The sequence below is a fragment of the Hordeum vulgare genome, chromosome 6H (genome assembly GCF_904849725.1).
Source record: "Hordeum vulgare subsp. vulgare chromosome 6H, MorexV3_pseudomolecules_assembly, whole genome shotgun sequence".
Taxonomy (NCBI): domain Eukaryota; kingdom Viridiplantae; phylum Streptophyta; class Magnoliopsida; order Poales; family Poaceae; genus Hordeum; species Hordeum vulgare.
In genome coordinates, this window is record NC_058523.1 from 438,580,148 (window position 1) to 438,605,189 (window position 25,042).

Sequence of the window (25,042 nt, forward strand, 5' to 3'; positions counted from 1 at the left end):
CAACCATAGGTGCCCGTGCCCGAGCCACGAGTCGAGTACCAGACACCAGTTTATCAGTGGGAGTCAGAGGAGCTCACACAACAGTGGCATACTCAGTCCACTCTGGAGTACCCCGGAGCTGGTTATTTCCCTCCTTGGGAGTATACCAACTTAGGCCAAAAGCCTAAGCTTGGGGGAGTACGTGTTTCTCACCGACTTTACATTCTTGCTTATGCTTTCACTTTGTTAGCCGGTGTTCACACTTTGCCACTGTATCATCCATGCTAGTTTATTTTCTTTTTCTCGTTTTCATTTCGTGTAGTTTGAGAAAAACCAAAAAGATTTTCTTTTCTTCTTTTGCTTGTTGGGAGCTTTCCTGTGTAGATAGTTTTCTTTTTCTTTGGGTCTAGGTAGAAGATCATGGTTACAATGTTTAGTGGCTCTTGCATGCATACCTGTTTAACGTTCAAAGAGCCATATTACTTTGTTTTCTCCCTTGTGTTTGCCTGTAGATTCTAGCTCTAGTCCAATGCACGAGCACACTTATTATTGTTCACATCATTCGGTCATGCAAGTGAAAGGCAATAATGACGATATATGATGAAGTGACTGAGCCTGGGAAAGCTGGTATGAATTCGATCTATTTTCTTTTTGTAAATATGACTAGCTCATCATGCCCGATTCATCTTTGTTGTGAGAGAAACATATTTGCAATGACAACTTAGAGATCATAGTTACTTATGCCATGCTTACTTAGCTAGGATATTTTAATGGTTTGTCTTGGTTGCCAACATGAATGTTGATATGACTATGATGTAGTATGATAGGATGGTATCGTCCTTTGAATGAATCAAGTGGCTTGACTTGGCGCATGTTTATGCATGTAGTTGAAACAAAATCAACATAGCCTCTATGATATTCATGTTCATGGTGATTTATGTCCTACTCATGCTTGCACTCAATGTTAGTTAATCTCAATGCACTTTGATGACTGTTGTCGTTCTCTAGTTGGTCGCTTCCCAGTCTTTTGCTAGCCTTCACTTGTACTAAGCGGGAATACTGCTTGTGCATCCACTTCCCTAAACCCAAAGTTGTTCCATATGAGTCCACCATACCTACCTATGTGCGGTATCTACTTGCCGTTCCTACTAAATTTGCACGTGCCATTCTCTAAACCTTCAAGAAATAATCTGTTTTGCATGCCCGAACCGCTCATGTGGTGACAGGGGGCTATTGGTATCTTCCATGCTAGGCGTGTTATCCTCGATATGTGTTTATTCACTATCATTCACCAGAAAGGGGACGGTAATTGGAATTCCCAATTCCATGCTCAAATCGAAAAGATAATTGCCAACAAAACTCCCCCAGGGTTGATGTTGGTATGGACGGTACCCGAGGATTCGGCTAGCCGTGGAGTGTGATTGATTGGTGGTGGGGGAGTCAACACTTTACTTTTCTGTTTGGGAACCGCCTATAGCATGTGTAGCGTGGAAGATGTTGAGAACTCTTAGTTATTGCGTTGACAATGAAAGCATGCCACCCAAAATTATTATCTTTGTTTTCAAAGCTTGAGTTCTGGCACCTCTACAAATCAATGCTTCCCTCTGCGAAGGGCATGTCTATTTATGTTCCTGTTGAGTCATCCTCCTCTTACAAAAGCACCAATTAGAGAGGACCTCTGTCATTTTTATGCTTTGTTTTTAACTGTGTTGAATATGACTGTGACTGGATCTTCTTTGCCATGAATTACAATGTTTAGTCAGCCCTTGGTCTTTGAAGGTGCTCTGCATTTATGTTTTGCGGTCTCACAAAGAGCTAGCGAGATACCATCTAGTCGTACTGCTTCATGTTGTTCTGATTGAAGTGTTGACATTTGAGGCTTATTATTATTTGCTCGCTAGTTGATTATGCCATTGATATAAGTTTATCCTGGGACCTAGATGTCATTTTCTTATGTGGTTTGCTTGTGATCTTGCTGAAACTCTGGATATGAGTTAGACATAGTTGCAACAACAAGATCAAACAGAGTTCGTCAAAGTTTTTCTTTTGTCTCTTTCAGTTTGTCAACTGAATTGCTTGAGGACAAGCAAGGCTTTAAGCTCGGGGGTGTTGATACGCCTCCGTCGTATCTACTTTTCCGAACTCTTTTGCCCTTGTTTTGGACTCTAATTTGCATGATTTGAATGGAACTAACCCGGACTAACACTGTTTTCAGCAGAATTGCCATGGTGTTGTTTTTTGTGTAGAAATAAAAGTTCTCGGTATGTCCTGAAAATTTACGGAGAATTTTTCTGGAATTAACAAAAAATACCTGCGCAAAGATCCACCGGAGGGGGCGTGCCAGTAGGCCACAAGCCTAGGGGGGCCGCGGCCACCCCCCTGGCCGCGCCGTGAGGGTTTGTGGGGCCCAAGTGGTGCCACCGCCTCCAAACTCAGCTCTATTTATTCCGTCTCGCCAGGAAAAAAAATCAGAGAGAAGGATTCATCGCGTTTTACGATACGGAGGCGCCGCCACCCCCTGTTCTTCATCTGGAGGGCAGATCTGGAGTCCGTTCTGGGCTCCGGAGAGGGGAGAACGTCGCCATCGTCATTATCAACCATCCTCCATCGCCAATTCCATGATGCTCTTCATCGTTCGTGAGTAATCTCATCGTAGGCTTGCTGGACGGTGATGAGTTGGATGATATCTATCATGTAATCGAGTTAGTTTTGACGGGGATTGATCCCTAGTATCCATAATGTTCTCAGATTGACGTTGCTACTACTTTGCCATGCTTAATGCTTGTCACTAGGGCCCGAGTGCCATGATTTCAGATCTGAACCTATTATGTTGTCGCCAATATATGTGTGTTTTAGATCCTATCTTGCAAGTTGTAGTCACCTACTATGTGTTATAACCCGGCAACCCCGGAGTGACAATAGCCGGAACCACTCCCGGAGATGACCATAGCATGAGGAGTTCATGTATTCACCAAGTGTTAATGCGTTGGTCAGGTTCTTTATTAAAAGGAGAACCATAATATCCCGTAGTTACCATTAGGACCCCGCTGCCACGGGAGGGTTGGACAATAGATGTCATGCAAGTTCTTTTCCCTAAGCACGTATGACTACATACGGAATACATGCCTACATTAGATTGACGAACGGAAGCTAGTTACATATCTCTCTGTGTTATAGCTGTTACATGATGAATCACATCCGGCATACTCATCCATCACCGATCCACAGCCTACGAGTCTTTTACTACTAGTCCTTGCTTCATTACTTTGTCACTACTGCTATTGCTACTTCTGTTACTCTGCTGCTGCTGTCACTACTGCTGTTACTCGCTACTTTGCTGTTACCTGTTGCAAGACTTTTCTGGAGCCGTCGCTGGGAAGAATAGTCCCCCATCAACTTGCTACTTACTGGCGCCATTGATACAACAAGTCAGGCATAGTCTGCCATCAACTGATCTTTTTCTCGCACCTTTGCTATTATACCACTTTGCCACTCATACTTTTCTTGCAGACACTAATCTTTCAGGTGTGGTTCAAATTGACAAACTCAGCTGCTAATACTTGAGAATATTCGAATGTTCAAATTGACACTAATCTTTCAGGTGTCGAATCAGTAAATTTGGGTTGAATACTCTACCCTCGAAAACTGTTGCGATCCCCTACACTTGTGGGTTATCAACGACGTCGACATTTCCTCCGATCTAATGGAGGTGATGCTTGTAGGCTCGAACACCAGTTCGGGTCGAGGCAAGGATGCGGTGGACGTGGCTGCGCTCCACCCGGGCCCTTGTGACCCGCTTCATGCCACGCTTGCTGGGATGACTATTCCTATCGCCCCAACGACTAATCCAGCGTCGGCCAGGACCGAGCTGGAAGAAGCTCGCAAGTATCTACTGATGGAGGGCACCGCCCTCGCCACTGCCAAGTGCTGGAAGGAGGCTACACAGCATGAGTACAACTCCGCTTACGGCTTCACCGCGGCCGCTGACAGACCCAGCCGGCATGGTGACATTCGCAGGCGCGATCGGGTTGTTGATGAAATCTTAGGCAGCAAGCTACCCATCTGCGACACTCCTGTGGCCCAAATGCGGGCCGCTGAGGCGTCCCTTGAAGTGATGGACGTGTTGGAGGCCGAGGAGCGTGCGCGCCAAGAAAAGCGTGTCAAGGACCTCCTCGCCGCCGCCAACGAGCAGCAGGCTCGCCTCGATCCTGCCCATGCTTTCTCCGTGTCTCCGGGTTTCGACCTCGAGGGTTACCACATCCCCAGCGGCCGTCAGCAAGCTCAACACGCTTCAGCCCCTCGCACCTCTTGTCGGAGGGACGAGGGAAGCCGCGATCGACGTTCCGAACACCAGATCGAGCATCCGGCAATATCCAGCCGGCTCCGTGAGGCGGCTGGAGATGAAGGAGGCTCGGTCCATGAAGTTCCCCCGCTTGAGCAGCGGGAAAAGGCTAACACGCCCGTGCCCCCTATTCGGCCCGAGCTCGCGGCTCGGATCAGCCCTCGCTTCCTTCGTAGCGAGAACGATGCTCACATCCGCATCGACCTTCTAGCGCAATCAGCCCTCGTGGAGGAGCAGGGTCCCATCAGTCCGGCATGCTTCGGCCCCCCGGATCCACGAGGAGCCGTTCCCGTCAGGCTTCACCCTTCCCCGCGATACTCTAAAGTACAATGGCTCCGCCAATCCGGAAGATTGGCTGATCGACTATACCACTGCAGTCGGTATCGCCCAGGCCAACAAGCGCGTACCTGTCCCCTATGTGCCACTCATGCTGACCGGCTCGGCGAGAACTTGGCTTAATAGCATGCCAGCCTGCAACGTCAATTCTTGGGTTGACTTTGAAGAGGCTTTCGTCCGCAACTTCATCGGCACCTACAAGTGCCCTGGACCCCCACGAGCCGGCCATGTGTGTTCAGAAGCCCGACCGAACCCCTCCGCGACTACATCACGCGCTGGACGGAGTTGCGCAACTCCTGCGAAGGAGTGCATGAAGTACAAGCCATTCAGTACTTCATCGAAGGCTGCTGAGATGGCACACTTATCAAGCACAAGCTCATGTGCTCCGAGCCTACCTCTTTGGCGGCACTCATGGACAAGGCGGATATATACGCCACTACCGCCTCTGCAATGAGTATCAAGGTCGCCGCGACGGACAAACCCGTCCAGCCGCAGGCTACGACTAAGCCAGCTGGCGACAACCGAGGCGGGCAAAACAACAAGTAGAAGGCGGATCAACAAGACCCGTGGCATGGAAGCAAGCAGGTGGCCAACGCGGAGGAAGAGCAACCGGCTATGCACGCCGGCGCTCAACGACAATGAACCGGCAACCCAAGCTCACCTTCGAGCAGATGCTCGATGTGCCCTACAAGATGTATTCCGAGGCAAAGCCGGCCACACATACGCTCCGATAGTGCAGCTTCTCACAGCACGTGGCCCGGGGCGAGGGTCTGCCGGCTCACCCAGGAGCGGTTCCTCGAGGTCCAGCTCCCGGGATGGGTCTAGCTCCAGCTCAACTTCCTCCCAATGACGGCCGTCTCCACGACCAATTCCCCGAGAAGGACGGGGCCTACGTCATCTTCACTAGCGAGGGCGACGACAAGCACAACCAGCGTTAGCGCCGACATGAGGTGAATGCTAGGGTCCCCTCGGTTCCCCAGTACATGCATTGGTCTGAAAAGCCAATTACATGGAGCCGGGCGGACCATCCAGCGGTGATGCCGAACCCCAGCACATACGCACTCGTCCTCGACCCCACCGTCGCTTCCAAGAGACTCACCTGGCGGTTCTCCCGGGTGCTGGTTGACGGCGGTAGCAGCATCAATATCCTCTACCGCAACACCTTGCTCAAGCTCGAACTGAAGGAGAAGGACCTACAGCCGACCAAGACTGTCTTCCACAGCATCATGTCGGGGCAGTCTTGCTCGCCTGTCACCAAAATCCAGCTGGACATCCTCTTTGGCGACAAGTCACACTTCCGCCGTGAGTCGGTCTGGTTCAAGGAGGTGGACCTCAACAACCCCTACCATGCGCTGCTGGGCAGGCTGGCGATGGCCAAATTAATGGCGATCCTCCATCACGCCTACCTCAATATGAACATGTCGGGTCCAAGGGTATTATCATTGTTGCCGGCGACTACAAGAAGTCAATCGAGTGCACACGCGACAGCAACCGGCTGGCCGAGGCACTAGTGATTGCCGAGTAGAAGAGGCAGCTTGAAAGGCTCGTGGCTCGGGCCCCCGAGCATCCGACCCTACCTAGTCCTCCATCCCAGTTAGCCAGCGAGGCCTCGTTCGGCCTCTAAGGAGACCAAGCAAGGGCCACTCGACCCGGCCAACCCCAAGCAGTGTGTCACCATCGGCGCCAACCCCAACCCCAAATAGGAAGGCGAGCTCGTCGACTTCCTCCATGCGAATTTAGATATCTTTGCATGGTCCCCAAACGACATGTCAGGAATCTTGAAGAAGTACACTGAGCACGAGCTTCATGTACGGCCGGATGCAAAGCCTGTCAAACAACCTTTGTGTCGCTTCGCTGAGGGAAAGCGGCGCACAATCAGAGAAGAGATCACCCGGCTGCTCGCAGCCGGCTTCATCATGGAAGTTTTCCACTCGGACTAGCTGGCCAACCTAGTCCTACTGCTGAAGAACAACAAGACATGGCGCATGTGTATCGACTACACAAACCTAAATAAGGCATGTCCGAAGGACCCATTCGCCCTGCCACAGATAGATCAAGTGATCGACTCCACGGCCGGCTGCGATTTGTTGTCCTTTCTGGATGCTTATTCCGGCTACCACCAGATCAAGCTGGACCCGGCCGACCGGCTCAAGACCTCCTTCATCACACCTTTTGGAGCTTACTTCTACACGATGATGTCGTTCGGCCTGAAGAACGCAGGCGCCATCTTCCAGCACTACATGCAACAATGCCTCCCCCCGCAAATCAGCAGGAACATACATGTCTACGTCGACGACATCATCGTCAAGACGAATAAGAATTTCAGTCTCCTTAACGATTTTCGGGATACAATCGCCAACCTGCGTGAGTACAAGATCCGGCTCAGTCCATAGAAGTGCGTCTTTGGAGTACCAGCCGACAAGCTCCTGGGTTTCTTCGTGTCGGCTCGCGACTTCGGAGCTAACCCTGAGAAGATCGGAACCATCGAGCACATGGCCAAGCCGACTAGACTCCTCGATGTCCAGAAGTTTGCCGGCTGCCTGGCATCCCTCAACCGGTTCGTAAGCCCGCTGGGCGAGACGGCACTGCCACTTTATCAGCTGATGAAGAAGACCACCAAATTCGAGTGGAATGATCAAGTGGACGAAGCATTCCACGACCTCAATCGCGTGGTCTCTAGCACACCAATCTTTGTTGCGCCGGAGGAGAGAGAACCCATCCTCATCTACATCGCAGCAACCACGCGCGTGGTCAGTGTCGTCTTGGTGGTGGAGCAAAAGGAGGAGGGCAAGGTGATGCTGGTTTAGCGCCATGTCTACTATTTTAGTGAATTATTGTCCCCGTCCAAGCAAAACTACCCCCACTATCAGAACATGTGCTATGGCGTGTATTTTTTCGCCAAGAAGCTGAAGCAATACTTCTAGGAGCATGCCATCACGGTGGTGAGCACAACTGCACTTCCAGAAATCATGGGCAACCATGAGGCTACGAGCTGTTGATACGTCTCAAACGTATCTATAACTTTTGATGGTTTCATGCTTTTATCTTGTCATCTTTGGATGTTTTATGTACCTTTTATATCTTTTTTGGGACTAACTTAATAATTCAGTGCCAAGTGCGAGTTCCTGTTTTTCTGTGTTTTTGACTCTTTTCATATCTGATTTTGGAACGGAGTCCAAACGGAATAAAAACCCCGAAATGATTTTTCCCGAATGGAAGAAGATCAAGGGGCCTCTGGGCCAAGCCAGGTGGGCTCCAGGGAGCCCACAAGCTCCCACTCCGCCAGTAGGGGGAGGCGCCGGTGGCAGGGCTTGTGGCCTCCCTGGCCGCCCCCTGACCTAGATCTTTGGCCTATATATTCCAAAAAATTCAGCAAAAAATAAGGGGAGCCTCGAAAATACTTTTCCGCCGCCGCAAGCTTCCGTTTTCGCAAGATCTCATCGTGAGACCCTTCCCGGCGCCCTGCCGGAGGGGAGTTTGGAATTGGAGGGCTTCTTCATCATCATCATCGCCCCTCCAATGACTCGTGAGTAGTTCACATCAGACCTACGGGTCCGTAGTTAGTAGCTAGATGGCTTCTTCTCTCTCTTGGATCTTCAATACAAAGTTCTCCATGATCTTCATGGAGATCTATCTGATGTAATATTCTTTGGCGGTGTGTTTGTCGAAATCCGATGAATTGTGGATTTGTGATCAGATTATCTATGATATATATTTGAGTCTTTGCTGATTTCTTATATGCATGATTTCATATCCTTGGAAGTCTCTCCGAGTCTTGGGTTTAGTTTGGCCAACTAGATCTATGATTCTTGCAATGGGAGAAGTGCTTGGTTTTGGGTTCTACCATGTGGTGACCTTTCCCAGTGACAGTAGGGGCAGCAAGGGACACATTAAGTAGTTGCCATCAAGGGTAAAAAGCTGGGGTTTTCATCATTGGCTTGAGATTATCCCTCTACATCATGTCATCTTGCTTAAATCGTTACTCTGTTCTTTTGGACTTAATACACTAGATGCGTGCTGGATAGCGGTCGCCGTGTGGAGTAATAGTAGTAGATGCAGAAAGTATCGGTCTACTTGTTTTGGTCGTGATGCCTATAGATATAATCATTGCCATAGATATCATCACGACTTTGCGCGGTTCTATCAATTGCTCGACAGTAATTTGTTCACCCACCGTCTACTTGCTTTTATCAGAGAAGCCACTAGTAAACACTACGGCCCCCGGATCTATTCACATCCATCGTTTACACCTCCGCTTTTACTTTGCTTTGTTACTTTGTTGCTTTCAGTTCTCACTTGGCGAACAATCTATAAGGGATTGACAACCCCTTCATAGCGTTGGGAGCAAGCTTTTGTGTTTGTGCAGGATCTTGTAATACTCCTCCACTGGATTGATACCTTGGTTCTCAAACTGAGGGAAATACTTACCACCGCTGTGCTACATCACCCTTTCCGCTTCGAGGGAACACCAACGCAAGGCTCCAAGGACACGGGGGAAATCCTTTGCATAATTGCCTAGGAAGTCCCTTAAGGCGTAGCTATAGCAGAAGGATTCCTGGTGCCGTTTCTGAAGAGTATCAAGCAATACTCCTATTTCTGGCGCCGTTGGAAGGTCTTTTGTTGCAGTAGCAGAAGTATTTCTGGCGCCGTTGCCCAGGAAGCACAGCTGACATCAAAAGTATTTCAGGTGCCGTTGCTGGGGAGGAGAAATCAAGATCTATCCAAGTAGGTCTCACAAACTCTTATCTTGCATTTACTTTTTTGTGAGTTGCCTCTCGTTTTCCTCTCCCCCACTTCACATTTGTCGTTTTCATTTGCCTTTTTCGTTTGCCTTTTTCGTTTGCCTTTTCGTTCACCCTTTTCTATCGCTTTCTTTCTATTCGCTTGTGTGCCATGTGCCTTCGTTATGCTTGCATCTTCGCTTGCTGAAAATCTAGTGATATGGATCCTCACCCACTTGCTAATCTCTTTAAGAGATCCAACTATGTTGATCCAATTGCTAATAAGTTGAGGGCACTTGACTATTTTTATGGAGTTTTTCTTGAGATGCGTGAATCTGAAAATTGTGAGGAAGAAATTTATGAAGTGATTCACGAGGGCTCCATGGATGAAAAGCATGATTGCAATGGTTTCACTATGAATTCTATTAGTGACAATCATGCTAAAAAATATGCAAAACCCTAAGCTTGGGGATGCTAGTTTTGCTATGACCACTACTTATTGCAATAATCATGATTGGGGTGATGATCTTTCTTATTATCTTGAAAATTTGTTTAAACCTCATGATGAATATGATATATGCAATGATATTGAAAGTGGGTTTGGAGAAGTCATGACCTTAGTTGATGATAATCCCACTATTTTTGAAGAGCGTCAACTTTACATCCATGTGGGTCATGAAAAGAATATGATTTGTGATAGTTACATTGTTGAATTAGAATATGATCCCACATGTAATTGCTATGAGAGAGGAAAATATTTCTGAAGAAACTTTCATGTTACCAAATCACCTCTCGTGATGTTGAGATTCTCTGTTCTCTTTCTTCTTCCTTGCATATGGCAGCTATTGGTTGTCTTGACAATTTGTTTTCCTATAAAATGCCTATGCATAGGAAGTATGTTAGACTTAGATGTTATTTTCACATGCTTTATGATGCTCTCGTTGTGCTTCAATTCTTGTCTTTTGTGTGAGCATCATTGATTTATCAATGCCTAGCTAAGGGCATTAAACAATAGCGCTTGTTGGGAGGCAACCCAACGAATCTATCCTTCTCCTTGTGTATTGCGTTTTCCACACTTTCATAATTCTGTTATGATTGTGTTTTTTGTATTTCTTTTTGCGTTTGTGCCAAGCAAAACCGTTATGATTAGTCTTGGGGGTGATCGTTTGGTCATGCTGGAAAAGACAGAAACTTTCTGCTCACGAAAAGAATTTTCATTGTTTTTATGTAAGAGGTTTTGAGTTGATTATTTTTGCTGCTGATTTCTACGCAAATTCTTAAGACCGTAGTAATGTTTCGGAATTTTTGAAGTACCAGAGGTATACGAAATATATAGATTGCTACAGACTGGTGTACTGTTAACAGATTCTTTTTTTGTTGTGTTGCTTGCTTATTTTGATGAAACTATGGATATTATCGGGGGTATTAGCCATGGAAGATTGAAAATAAAGTAACCCAACATCATCACAAGTAGAATTTAAGTTTGCTACGGTACCTAAGGAAGTGGTGGTCTTTTTTCTCATACTAATGTTATCACGAGTTTCTGTTTAAGTTTCGTGTTATGAAGTTTTCCAGTTTTGGGTGAAGTTCTTATGGACAAAAATATAAACGGTGGCAAGAGCTCAACCTTGGGGATGTCCAAGGCACCCCAAGAGTTTCAAAGATGCCGTAAAACCCTAAGCTTGGGGATGCACCAGGAAGGCATCCCCTCTCTCGTCTTCAATCCATCGGTAACGTTACTTGGGGCTATATTTTTATTCACCACATGTTATGTGTTTTTTCTTGGAGCATCTTGTATCGTAGGATTCTTTTATTTTTGTTGTGTCACAATCATCCTTGCTGCACACCTAGAGACATGCACTCACCGTGATTTTGTCGAGCTTCACTTATATCTTTTGGTAGACAATTCAGCTCACATGTGCTTCACTTATATCTTTTGAGCTAGATACTTTTGCTCTTTATGCTTCACTTATATCTTTTAGAGAACAGAGGTGCGTGGCTCTGTAGTTGTTCCATGCTTTGAAAGTAGTCTAAAAAGGGGTAGTTATCCAAAGGGATACGAAAACTTCCACCTTCATGTGCATTGAATAGTTAGAGAAGTTTGATTCATCTCAATTTGATTTGAGTTGTGGTTATGGTAATACTAAAGTCATGCTAGTAAGGTGTTGTGGATCTGGAAATACTTGTGTTGAAGTTAGTGATTCCCGTAGCATGCACGTATGGTGAACCGCTATGTGATGAAATCTGAGCATGATTAGTATATTGATTGGCATCCTTTGAGTGGCGGTCGGGATCGCGCGATGGTTTATACCTACCAACCCTTCCCCTAGGAGTATGCGTTGAATGCTTTGTTTCGATTACTAATAAAACTTTTGCAACAAGTATATGATTTTTTCATGACTAATGTCGAGTCCATAGTTTAGATGCACTTTCACCTTCCACTATCACTATCTTCTTAGTGACGTGCAACTTTCGCCGGTGCACAAAACCCACCATTAGCCTCCCTCAAAACAGCCACCATACCTACCTACTATGGCTTTTTCAAAGTCATTCCGAGATATATTGCCATGCAACTACCACCATGACATGTGTCACCACGTCTACATTGCCATCACATGATTGTAAGATAGCTAGCATGATGTTTCCATTAATGTCTATGCCATGCTAGATCATTGCCAAGGTAAACTACCGAAGGCATTCCATATAGAGTCATCATTGCTCTAAGTTTTGAGTTGAAAGTGTGATGATCATCATTAATGGAGCATTGTCCCATGTGAGGAAATAAAAGAGGCCAAAGAAGCCCACCAAAACAAAAAAATAGGCCAAAGAGGCCACCAAAAAATAAAAAATAAATAAATAAAATGAGAGAAAAAGAGAGAAGGGACACTGCTACCACTTTTTCCACACTTGTGCATATTAATCACCATGATCTTCATGATTGAGAGTCTCTCATTTTTTCACCACCATATAGCTAGTGGGAAATTTTCATTATATAACTTGGCTTGTATATTCCAATGATAGGCTTCCTCAAAATTGCCTTGGGTCTTCGTGAGAAAGCAAGTTGGATGCACATCCACTAGTTTTCTTTAAGTGCTTTCACTTACTCCTAGCTCTAGTGCATCATTTGTAGGCCGATCCCTGCTCATTCACGTTGATATCTATTGATGAGCATCTCCTTAGCTCATTGATATGCCTAGTCAATGTGACCATCTTTTCCTTGTTTGTCTTGCAACCTCCACTACATTCCACACCATCTATAGTGCTATAACCATGGCTCATGCTCATGTATTGCGTGGGAGTTGAAAAGGTTTCAGAAAGTAAAGGTGTGAAACAATTACTTGGCCAATACCGGGGTTGTGCATGATTTAAATTTGTTGTGCAATGATGATAGAGCATAGCCAGACTATATGCTTTTGTAGGGATACCTTTCTTTTGGCCTTGTTCTTTTGAAAGTTCATGATTACCTTGCTAGTTTGCTTGAATGATTATTGTTTCCACGTCAATAGCAAACTATTGTTTTGAATCTAATGGATCTGAACATTCAGGTCACATAAGAGGAATTACAAAGGACACCTATGCTAGGTAGCATGAAAGCATCAAAAATTCATTCTTTATCACTTCCCTACTCGAGGACGAGCAGGAGTTAAGCTTGGGGATGCTTGATACGTCTCAAACGTATCTATAATTTTTGATGGTTTCATGCTCTTATCTTGTCATCTTTGGATGTTTCATGTACCTTTTATATCTTTCTTGGGACTAACTTATTAATTCAGTGCCAAGTGATAGTTCCTGTTTTTTCTGTGTTTTTGACTCTTTTCAGATCTGATTTTGGAACGGAGTCCAAACGGAATAAAAACCCCGAAATGATTTTTTCCCAAACGGAAGAAGATCAGGGGGCCTCTGGGCCAAGCCAGGTGGGCTTCAGGGAGCCCACAAGCTCCCAATCTGCCACCGGGGGGAGGCGGCGGTGGCAGGGCTTGTGGCCTCCCTGGCCGCCCCCTGACCTAGATCTTTGGCCTATATATTCCCAAAAATTCGGCAAAAAATAAGGGGAGCCTTGAAAATACTTTTCAGCCGCCGCAAGCTTTCGTTTCCGCGATATCTCATCTGGAGACCCTTCCCGGCGCCCTGCCGGAGGGGACTTTGGAGTTGGAGGGCTTCTTCATCATCATCATTGCCCCTCCAATGACTCGTGAGTAGTTCACTTCAAACCTATGGGTCCGTAGTTAGTAGCTAGATGGCTTCTTCTCTCTCTTGGATCTTCAATACAAAGTTCTCCATGATCTTCATGGAGATCTATCCGATCTAATCTTCTTTTGCGGTGTGTTTGTCGAGATCCGATGAATTGTGGATTTGCGATCAGATTGTCTATGATATTTATTTGAGTCTTTGCTGATTTATTATATGCATGATTTGATATCCTTGTAAGTCTCTCCGAGACTTGGGTTTTGTTTGGCCAACTAGACCTATGATTCTTGCAATGGGAGAAGTGCTTGGCTTTGGGTTCTACCATGTGGTGACCTTTCCCAGTGACAGTAGGGGCAGCAAGGGACACATTAAGTAGGTGCCATCAAGGGTAAAAAGATGGGGTTTTCATCATTGGTTTGAGATTATCCCTCTACATCATGTCATCTTGCTTAAGGCGTTACTCTATTCTTTTGGACTTAATACACTAGATGTATGCTGGATAGCGGTTGACGTCTGGAGTAATAGTAGTAGATGCAGAAAGTATCGGTCTACTTGTTTCGGATGTGATGCCTATATATATAATCATTGCCATAGATATCGTCACGACTTTGCGCGGTTCTATCAATTGCTCGACAATAATTTGTTCACCCACCGTCTACTTGCTTTTATGAGAGAAGCCACTAGTAAACACTACGGCCCCCGGGTCTATTCACATCCATCGTTTACACCTCCGCTTTTACTTTGCTTTGTTACTTTGTTGCTTTCAGTTCTCACTTGGCGAACAATCTATAAGGGATTGACAACCCCTTCATAGAGTTGGGAGCAAGCTTTTATGTTTGTGCAGGATCTTGTAATACTCCTCCACTGGATTGATACCTTGGTTCTCAAACTGAGGGAAATACTTACCACCACTGTTCTACATCACCCTTTCCACTTCAAGGGAACACCAACGCAAGGCTCCAAGGCCATGGGGGAAATCCTTTGCATATTTTCCTAGGAAGTCCCTTAAGGCGTAGCCGTAGCAGAAGGATTCCTGGTGCCGTTGCTGAGGAGTATCAAGCGACACTCCTATTTCTCGCGCCGTTGGAAGGTCTTTTGTTGCAGTAGCAGAAGTATTTCTGGCGCCGTTGCCCGGGAAGCACGGCTAACATCAGCTGCACACACCCCGTCCAGTCTCATGTGGTGGCCGACCTCCTCGTCGATTGGGTCGAGACCCAGTTCGTGCCACCGCCTCCAGACTCCACCCATTGGAGGATGCATTTTGACGGTTCCAAGATGCTGATCGGCTTGGGATTCGTCATTGTCCTGATGTCCCCGAAAGGAGACCAGCTCAAATATTATCTCCAGATACACTTTGCCGCCTCCAACAACGTCGCCGAGTAGGAGGCGCTCGCACACGGCCTCCAGCTTGCCAGAGAGATTGGCATCTAGCGGATTGTTTGCTTCGGCGACTCCGACCTTGTGGTGCAGCAATTCTCTTGCGAGTGGGACGCCATGGATGCCAACATGGCCAGCTACTACTTCCTCATCCAGCAGCTCAGTGGCCCTTTCGAGGGCTGCGAGTTCCATCATGTCCCCCGAACGGACAATGAGGCGGCAGCTACATTGGCAAAGATCGGCTCGACAAGGCAGGCAATCACAGCCGGCATCTCCCTCGAGCATCTCCGCAAGCCTTCCATCAAGCCGTCTGTAGAGTCGTCATCGATCTTCGTGCCTGCAAACCAGTTCGTCCTAATGAGGGTCCGGAGAAACTGTTGGCTTCATCAACTCCGCCGGCTCCGACAACTTTACCGGCTCCAGCAACCTTGCCGGCTCCAACTGCCTCACCGGCTCCGGCGACTCCGTCGGCTACGCCTAACCTCGAAACCATCTCACTGAACACCCAGTGGGTGGACGTCATGGAGGTCAATGGCACGCCGGCTGCCACAATGGCAAGGAGCCTTGCCGGGAGTTGCCGGCAAGCTCCCAGATTATGCAAAAATGAATCATACAAAGAACGGAATCGGAAAAAGGGAAAAACAATATTTTTCATTCTATGAATGGATACATTTGTCTTTGCTTACACAGCGTTGATATCCACACCCAAAGACTCTGTCTTTTGACGAGGATTTACCTACGCGTAGGAGCAAAGTTCAAAACGACAAAAAGCGGGCAAGCCCAGTGTGCAACCCAGGTTGGCCCCCCGGCGAGGCCAGAAGTTCTAGCCTGCCCAGAAATTTTGGGCACCAACATGGTCGCATGACTCCATCCGGATCCAAAATGGAGGCAAACATAGTTTGCATAATGGATGTGAAAGGAAAGAGGACTGCATATCTATTGTGGATGCAGTACTTGAGTGGTGTTAGATTTTTCCAGAGACAGAAGGTCTCGAACCCAGGACCACAACGACAAACTCGGGGGCCTCAGCTGCACCTGACCTTCATGCCGAGCCAGAGTCGGCTCCTTTGTCGGTTCCCATATGGGCACAGCCCATCCTGGCTTTCCTCCTTCATGGCGAGCTCCATCAAGACGAGGCGGAAGTGCGGCAGATCCAACACCGATCTCTCGCTTATGCCATCATCAACCGCGAAGTGGTTCGACGCATTGCAACTCGCATATTTCAACGATCCATAGAATCAGAGAGAGGGCAAGAAATTCTCATGGACATACATCAGGGTGAGTGCGGGCATCATGATGCCTCCAGAACCCTGGTGTCCAAGGCGTTCCGCCATGGATTCTACTGGCCCACGGCCGTGGAAAAGGCCACATCCCTGGTCGATAAGTGTGAAGGATGCTAGCGCTTCAGCACACAAAGCCACTTGTCGGCCTCGGCTCTCAAGACCATTCCCCTCTCATGGCCCTTCGCCATTTGGGGCCTGGACATGGTAGGCCCATTCAAGACCGCTCGAGGCGGCATGACACATCTCTTGGTAGCCGTCGACAAGTTCACGAAGTGGATTGAGGCCGAGCCAATCAAGAAGCTTGACGGTCCCACGACCGTCAGGTTCATCAAGGACATCACCGTCCGCTACGGCATCCCCCACAGCATTATCACCGACAACGGCCCCAACTTCGCCAAAGGTGCAATGGCGCTCTTCTGTGCCAAAGAGGGCATCCGACTCGATCTGCTCTCGGTGGTGCACCCGTAGTCAAACGACTAGGCGGAAAGGGAAAATAGCCTAATCTTGGCCGGCATCAAGCCAAGACTCGTGGCGCCGCTCGTCATGTCAGCCAATTGCTCGATCGAAGAGTTGTTGGCTGTATTGTGGAGCCTCTGCACCACGCTCAACCGGTCAACCGTTTTCACGCCATTCTTCCTTGTCTATGGGTCCAAGGTAATCATCCCCGCAGATGTCGAGTTTGACTCGCCTCGTGTCACCCTGTACACGAAGACGGATGCAAAATAGGCATGAGAAGAGGAGGTCAATCTACTCGAGGAGGCACGGGAGCTAGCCTTGAGCCGGACGGCCATCTACGAGCAGAAGCTAAGACACTACCACAGCAAAAAGTTCAGGCCTCTCTCCTTCTGTGAGGGGGACCTAGTACTTAGAAGAATCCAACGGACGGCCGACCAGAACAAGCTCTCTTCCCCATGGGAGGGACCCTTCATCATCAGCAGAGTGCTACACAACAATGCGTACTATCTAATAGACACTCAGAAGTGCAAGAGAGACGCCTCCGGTGAAGAAACGGAGCATCCATAGAACATGGCATTGCTTCTCCTGTTCTACTGCTTGAACAAGAGAGAAAAATGTGTGCGAATGTATCCTTTACCCTTTGGGGATTTCAATGAATGCAATGGGTGCTCCAAGCCAGTACTAATGGTGCATACCTTTTCGAGTTCATAAAAAAAGTTGTCATTACAAGTGTGGGCTTCCTGATCCGACTCCTCGGGCTTGGGGGCTCGCTAGCCGGCCCGAACCAGCTTCCTAGTCATAGTCGAACATACAGTGCATGTCGAGCCAAAACCCTTACCACCTCGTGCAAACTACAGGCCGGCTCCACGCTATCCTGCTAACGGGGTCGGGGAATGAAAGACCGGCTGCACGTAAAATTTGACTACGAAGGGGTTGCCAACTCCGGTTGGTCTAATCGCTTCCAATCTTCATTCCTAGCCGGCCTCTGCTGACTCGATCCAAGTCTAAGTATCTCTACGGCTTCAAAAAATCTGAGGCTAACGCCTTCGAAGGCAGAAGCCCCGTCCCAGTCACAGACCAGCTCTCAGCTATCGGACTGACGGGGTGGATGCTGGAGGGGGCAAGTTGTTGGACAGATGGAAGCCAAAGGGAAACGAAAGACAGAAAAGCGAGTCGGCAAGCACAGCCTTCGCAGGCGCAATTCAAGCAAACAAACATGTATTACATATAAAGGCCCACGACCAAAGTTCATTACACTACACCCCGAGTGGGTGGAACTGCTGGATTAACAAAAACATGTAGAAAAAGAAAAACTTCAATTGGTGGCGGCTTCACCATTGACTCTGGCATCGCCGGCAGCACCGGAGGTCGAGGCAGCTCCACCCTTGGCTTCGGCATCGCCAGCAGCACCTGAGGTCGAGGCAGCTCAACCCTTGGCTCTGGCATCGCCACCGGCACCTCAGGTCGAGGCGCCGTCGTTCACTTGGGTGGCTTCGGCACTGCCCTTCGTGGCGCAGTCAGCATAGTGTTGGAAATATGCCCTAGAGGCAATAATAAATTGGTTATTATTATATTTCCTTGATCATGATAATCATTTATTATCCATGCTAGAATTGTATTGATTGGAAAGTCAAATACATGCGTGGATACATAGACAACACATTGTACCAAGTGAGCCTCTAGTCGATTAGCTTGTTGATCAAAGATGGTCAAAGTTTCCTGGCCATAGACAAGCGTTGTCACTTGATAATGGGATCACATCATTAGGAGAATGATGTGATTGACAAGACCCAAACTATGAACGTAGCATATGATCTTGTCAGTTTAGTGTTACTGTTTTCTACATGTCAATGTATCTATTCCTATGACCATGAGATCATGCAACTCCCGGACACCGGAGAATTACCTTGTGTGTTATCATACGTCGCAACGTAATTGGGTGACAATAAAGGTGCTCTATAGGTATCTCCAAAGGTGTCTGTTGGGCTGGCATGGATGAAGACTGGGATTTGTCACTTCGTGTGACGGAGAGGTGTCTGGGGCCCACTCGGTAATACAACATCACAACAAGCCTTGCAAGAAATGTGACTAAGGAGTTGGTCACGGGATCTTGTATTATGGAACAAGTAACGAGACTTTCTTGTAACGAGATTGAGCTAGGTATGGAGATAACGACGATCGACTCTCGCGCAAGTAACATACCGAAGGACAAAGGGAACAACATACGAGATTAACTGAATGCTTGACATAGAGGTTCAACTGATAGAGATCTTCGTAGAATATGTAGAATCCAATATGGACATCCAGGTCCTGCTATTGGTTATTGACTCGGGAATGTCTCAGATCATGTTTGCATAGTTCTCAAACCTGCAGGGTGTGCACACTTAAGGTTCGGTGACGTTTCGGTATGGTTGAGTTATAGGTGTTGGTAACCGAAAGTTGTTTGGAGTCCCGGATGAGATCCCGTATGTCACGAGGAGCTCCGGATTGGTCCGAAAGTAAATATTGATATATAGGAGGTCATGTTTTGGTCACCGGAAAGGCTTCGGGCTCATCGATGGTGTACTGGGAGTGCCGCGAGGGTACCGGGGGCCATCGGAGAGGTGTCTCGACCCAAAAGACCCCATGGGCTGTGGGAGGAGTCAAACCAGCCCCTAGTGGGCTGGCCAAACCAACCAATAAGGCCAATGCGGCTAGAGGTGGGAAAACCCAAAGGAAGGGGAGGATCCCAAGTAGGAAAGGAATCCTACTTGGAGTAGGATTGGGGGTGGAATCTTCCACCACCTCCTAGTTTGGCCGAAGCCCTATAGGGTTTTTTGGTTGCCTCCTCCCCTCCCTCCCTCATATATATACTAGAGTATTTAGAGGGAAGAGCAACCCTAATTGCCACGTGCTTCCTCTAATTCATCTAGATCGGTTTCTCCTCTAGTCTAGTTTGGCGGTGCTTAGGCGAAGCCCTGCTGGATTAGTTCAGCACCACCACACCGCTGTGCCAGAGAACTCAACTATCTCTCTTCCCATCTTGGTGGATCAAGAAGGCGGGGATCGTCATCGAGATGTACATGTGCTGAACGCGGAGGTGCCGTCCGTTTGGCACTAGATCGAGATGGATCGTGATGGCATCGCGGGACGGATCGTGATGAGATCGCGGGACGGGCTGTGATTTGGATCGCAAAGATGTTCCACTACATCAACTGCGTTATATACGCTTCCGCTTAGCAATCTACAAGGGTATGTAGATTCACTCTCTCCTCTCATAGATGATCATCACCATGGATAGGTATTGCGTGTGCGTAGGAAAAAATTTGTTTCCCATGCAACGTTCCCCAACACATAGAACTCGTCGCTGGAGTCGGCATCCTCGAATGTCGTCTCGTTGGAGCTCCCATCGGGGTCGGCAAGGTCTAGCTAGTAATGGTCCTCTGGGATCAGGCTTCTGTCAGCCCCCCGCTCTAGGGAGTACTCATTCTATGCTGCAAAGGAAGCAATGTCGCTGGCCCGCACCTGCAGCTCATCTTCCATGGGGGCCAACTCCGCCTCTGTGTGAGTGTGCTGCGCTGCGAACAGACCCAAGTTCAGGTTGTCATACCATGACTTGGCAAGGCGGAGCGCCATATATACCCCGGCCCGGGCAGCCCATGCACGCCAGGCGTATAACTGGGAAGCTCCTGCCTTGAGCCATCCTGGTGTCCTCGAGACGGGTCAGGGACGTCGGTTCCACCGTGTCCTACCAAAGGTCTTTTAGCATCGCCAGCCTGGTGTCCTCGAGCCGGGTTAGGGACTGCGATAGCTCTCGCATATGTGCCGTGGCGGCAAGGGCCAGCTCCTCCTCGATCCAGCCGGCGTTGGCATCCACCTCGACACCGACGGTGCGTCGTTCGTCGCGTTGAGTCTCTACGGCAGCGCCCGCCGCATACCGAGTCCCTCGAAAGAGCTCTGGGGAGAAATGGTGGGGGCACGGTGTAAAGAAGGAGAAAAAGATAGTTCAACAAGAAAAGACAAGATGCAGATGGGACGACTCACGGTTGAGGCGGATGTAGACCTCGCGTGCCTCCTCTTGAGCCTCGTGGTCCCGGAACGCACGCTCCCGAGCCTCGCAGGCGAGCTCGTCCCATAGGGCATGTTCGGCCTCAGTCTCCTTTGCCTGCTGGGCCTTCACATCCTTCATGGTGGCGTCCTACTGCGCCTTTTCGTCAGGGCGCAGCTTCTCCAAGCGTTCAACCTCGGCTACCCAGGAGGCCTCCCTCCGTGACATAGTGTCTTCGTGGGTGGCGTGTGATGACCCACAAGTATAGGGGATCAATCGTATTACTTTAGATAAGCAAGAGTGTCGAACCCAACGAGGAGCAGAAGGTTCTGATAAACGGTTTTCAGCAAGGTAATAACTGCAAGCACTGAAAGTAGCGGTAACAAATGATGGTGCAGTGAGGTGAAACGTAGCAGGTGAAAAGTAACAAGTATCAAGCAGTAGGAACGGTGCAGAAAAGTGCCCCAATCCCTTTTGTAGCAAGGGACAAGCCTGAACAAAGTCTTATAAGAGGGAAAACGCTCCCGAGGACACACAGGAATTTCTGTCAAGCTAGTTTCATCATGTTCATATGAATCGCGTTCGTTACTTTGATAGTTTGATATGTGGGTGAACCGGCACTTGGGTACTACCCTTACTTGGACAAGCATCCCACTTATGATTAACCCCTCTCGCAGGCATCCGCAACTACGAAAGAAGAATTAAGACAACGTCTAACCATAGCATTAAACTAGTGGATCCAAATCAGCCCCTTACGAAGCAACGCATAGACTGGGGTTTAAGCTTCTGTCACTCTAGCAACACATCATCTACTTACTACTCCCCAATGCCTTCCTCGAGGCCCAAATATGGTGAAGTGTTATGTAGTCGACGTTCACATAACACCACTAGAGGAAAAGACAACATACAGCATATCAAAATACCGAACGAATACCAAATTCACATGACTACTATTGGCATGACTTATCCCATGTCCTCCGGAACAAAAGTAACTACTCACAAAGCATAATCATAATCATGATCAGAGGTGTAGTGAGTAGCATCAAGGATCTGAACATAAACTCTTCCATCAAGTAATCCAACTAGCATCAACTACAAAGAGTAATCAACACTACTAGCAACCTTACAAGTACCAATCGGAGTCGCGAGACGGAGATTGGTTACAAGAGATGAACTAGGGTTTGGAGAGGAGATGGTGCTGATGAAGATGTTGATGGAGATGACTCCCCTCCGACGAGAGGAGTGTTGGTGATGACGATGGCGACGATTTCCCCCTCTGGGAGGGAAGTTTCCCCGGCAGGATCATCGTGCCGGAGCTCTAGATTGTTTCTGCTCAAGTTCCGCCTCGTGGCGGCGGAGAATCCATGAAAAAGCTCCATCCTGATTTTTTTTCCTGGATGAAACCCTTCATATAGCAAAAGAGGGGGGCCAGTGGGCCACCAGGGTGCCCACAAGCCCTGTTGCCGCGGCCAGGGGGTTGGCCGCGGCAACCAGGCTTGTGGGCCCCTGGCAGCTCCCCTGTGGCACTTCTTTCGCCCAATATATTTTATATATTCCCAAAAAATTCCACGTTGATTTTCAGGGCATTTGGAGTTGCACAAAATAGAGGACTCAGACTTGCTCCTTTTCCAGTCCAGAATTTCAGCTGCCGGTATTCTCCCTCTTCAAATAAACCTTGCAAAATAAGAGAGAAAAGGCATAAGTATGGTACCACAAAGTATAATAACAGTCCATAAAGCAATAAATATCAACATGAAAGCATGATGCAAAATGGACGTATCAACTCCCCCAAGCTTAGACCTCGCTTGTCCTCAAGCGAAAACCAAGATCTATAAACATGTCCACATGTTTAGGGATGAAGGTGTCGATAAAACATAATACGGACATGAGGGCATCATGATCACACATAGAACAGCAATACATCATAAAGATTCTTATGGGAAAGTAACAATACCTTCACAAAGCAAAGTATGAAACAAAAACCTTAGCGAGAAGTAGCCAACAACATTCCATAGTCACTGAAGCAATTGCAGTTTATCATATCATCAGAAAGAGTCAAACAAGAGCTTGTAAAGAAAATCCACATATTCAATCATCTCTTTTGTTTTCCACAATTGTTACAACTCACGTGGTACTCATGGTATCAAAGTTTCAGTTGGACACAGATAAAGATAGGGGCTTATAATTTTGCCTCCCAACCATTGACCTCAAGGGTAAAGTCAACAATTATAAAGCATAAGTACTCATCTCCAAGTTGATATATGAATATAGATCTTTCCCTAGCATATGACATTCACCAAGATGAAGACGGAATAGGGAATTGGTGTTGATCACCAAGACTTCCACCAGGACAAAAGTAAAGGTACAAGATAGGCCCTTCGTAGAGGGAAGCAGAGGTTGTCATGCGCTTTTGAGGTTTGGATGCGTGCCCTCTTAGTGCGGAGGAACATCACATTATATTGCCTCCTGTGATAAAGAACTTTATTATGAAGTCTGTCGCTTTTATGTCTTCCCCATCACAGGTTTGTATAAAGCTTATTTTCCACACACTAATAGATCATACATATTAGAGAGCAATTTTTATTGCTTGCAATGATGACAACTTACTTGAAGGATCTTATGCAATCCATAGGTAGGTATGGTGGACACTAATGGAAAAATTGGGTTGAAGGTTTATGGATGCACAAGTAGTATCTCTACTTGGTGCGCGAGTTTTGGCTAATATGAGTTGGAAGCAATCATCAAATGCTAAGGGATCTCTAACCATATAACATTGTTTGGAATTAAGCAAACACAATTCATTATGTTGTCTTCCTTTTCCAACATCTACTTCTAAGCATGTAATAGTTTGGTGAGTGCTCACAATTATAGAAAGTGTCTAATATGATATATTTATATGTGAACCTCTCTTTCCTTATTACTTCTTATTAATTGCAACAATGACTGAGGTCTATGTTGGTCTATTCTCAACAAGTTTCAATGATCATACTTGTTATATGTGAAGCTATCACTTTCCATAAGATCATCTCATGATCTTTCATGCTATTATTCCTTTCATACTTTTGATCACGGCACAAAGCAAAGCCCTTGACTAAGATACTCTTTATTATATAGCTCGCAAGCTCGAATACATCGGGGGATACACAAGGCAACAGACTCAAACTAAACACTAAAGACTTATTCCACTAAGGGAAGAAATGAAAACTAAAAAGGAAAGAACTAAAAAAAGGTAAAAGCAAAAGATATAAAGGTGATACGATACCAGGGCAACTCCCCAAGCTTGGAAAAAGCCAAGGGGGTTGCCCATACCAATGCTTAGTTGTCTTCCTTTGGTGGTGATGGTGGTGGAGTCTTTGCCTTTGATTCCAAGAGAGCTATCAATCTTTGATTTATACCTTGGAGATCTGTGACATGGTTTTCCAGCAAAACAACTGCACGAGAAAGGGAAATATTGCGAGCACGAGTTGTTTCACAAAACATCAAGAGTTCAATCAAGGATGGAGACAGCACGTGGAGGAAGGGTTGGAGAAAATCCACTCCTTCAACATCTTCAATGTTGAACAGAGGTTGAACTTCCTCCCTAGCTTGGGTTTTCTCCTTAGCATTGCCCCTGGCTTCCGTGACTTCTACTCTTTTCAGATCAGCATCTACTTCTTCATGGACGTGAGGGAGATTGTTCTCCCCAACAGATTCCTGAAACATCTTTGCTCTAAACCTGCGGCAGACAACAGGCTCGAAACGTAAGCAGACGAAAACTGCGCGATACGGAGATCGAAACCCTCGGGCGTATATATAATGATTTTTTCTGGACCAGAAGGAGTGCTCCGCAAGAAAACTGACTCCGGGAGGCACACGAGGTGCCCAAAAGCCCTGTTGTCGCGGCTAGGGGGGAGGCCGCGGCAACCAAGCTTGTGGCTGCCTCGTGCGCTCTCCGGACTGCTTTTTATTTTTCTATTTTTCCATAAATTCCAAAACTGATAAAATTTCCTACTGGAAAAGTTTTGGAGTCCAATTACTTAGCGAAACACACACCTCTTCGTTTTTAGAGTCTGAAACAGGCTGATAAACATCCCTTATGTACTCCTTTGGAGTTATGACATTAATGATATTGGTCTCAACATTTATGGGAGTACCAGAGATATAGTGCTTGATTCTTTGCACATTTACCACTCTAGGAAAATTACCTTCCGTGTTATTGATTTTGATGGCATTGGAACGATATACTTCCTCGACAACGTAGGGACCTTCCCATTTAGAGAGAAGCTTCCCTGCGAAGAATCTTAAGCGAGAATTGTATAGCGGGACATAATCACCTACATTGAAGTCTCGTTTT